This window comes from Bison bison, unplaced genomic scaffold, assembly GCF_000754665.1.
Source record: "Bison bison bison isolate TAMUID 2011002044 unplaced genomic scaffold, Bison_UMD1.0 scf7180017863445, whole genome shotgun sequence".
Classification (NCBI taxonomy): Eukaryota; Metazoa; Chordata; class Mammalia; order Artiodactyla; family Bovidae; genus Bison; species Bison bison.
The window spans coordinates 14,825-15,942 of NW_011494017.1; the positions used below are offsets into that span (position 1 = coordinate 14,825).

The following is a 1,118-nucleotide window of genomic DNA, read 5'->3' on the forward strand; positions in this document are numbered from 1 at the left end:
GAGCTCTACCTTAGGCTTCAGCTGGCCTTTCTCTTTTTTCGCTCTATACTCGTAGTAGATTTTTTTTCAAGTTCTCAAAGCAAAGCATGAAAGAAAGTGAAGTCGCTCAGTCGTATCCGACTCTTTGCGACCCCATGGACTGTAGCCTACCAGGCTTCTCAGTCCATGGGATTTTCCAGGCAAGAGTACTGGAGTGGGGGGCCATTCCCTTCTCCAGGACCACCTGTTTGTTTTCTCCAGGGGATCTTCCCGACCCAGGGGTTGAACCTGGGTCTCCTGCATTGTAGGCAGACGCTTTACCCTCTGAGCCTCCAGGGAAGCCCAAAGCAAAGCCTGTGGACATTTAAAAATCTCTGGTGGTGTACTTTCAAATGGTTTCTCAAATAATTTAGCCAGTTTGTTATGGCACCAGCAGTATGTGACTGCCAGCTTCCCCACATCCTTGTCAGTACTGGCATTAAATGCGATCACATGTGATTAATAATTCAGTTGGATTTTTGAAAATCTAGTCGTAGAATGAATGAAGTGGCCATAGCTATAAGAATTAAAATACACCTTATCTTGTTCATTTCTTGGACTTCTGGGAAAAAAAGGTATCTTGGTTTTTTCCTTCCAGTTTTATCGAGGTATAATTGACATACAGCCCTGAGTAAGTTAAAGGCTTACAGTGCAAAAATTTACTTCCTCATGAAACAGTTATCGCAAGGAGCATAGCGCACATTCCTCAGCTCACGCAAAGTTAAAGAAACAGGTACTTGTTCAGACCTGGGCTCCAATTGCGGGTCTTCAGTTATGGAGTTTATGGGGTGAAGGGCTGTGAATTTTAAAAAAAAATTAAAAAACTCTTTTCTTGTGATGAGAACTCTTAAGATTTACTTTTAACCTTCATATATAATGTACAGCAATAGTAATTACATTTTTCATGTCGTACATTACATCCCTAGGACTTATTGATGTCGTAACTGGAAGTTTGTACCTTCTGACTGCCTTCATCCAATTCCCCTTCCCTCCACCCCCCCATCCCCCACGCCCCGCCTCTGGGGGCCACAAATCTGGTCTCTTTTTGTGAATTTGTCTTTTGCTTTTTGAAGTTTAATTAACCTACAACACTTCATTAG

At 42.4% G+C, this 1,118-nt stretch overlaps 1 protein-coding gene across 1 annotated transcript in view; it reads left to right on the forward strand.

The window, feature by feature from the left end:
• LOC104983839 (dolichyl-diphosphooligosaccharide--protein glycosyltransferase subunit 1-like) overlaps nt 1-1,118 on the forward strand; it is a gene marked incomplete at its 3' end in the record, with an annotated part of 12,854 nt that overhangs the window by 3,169 nt on the left and 8,567 nt on the right. The window lies entirely within an intron of this gene.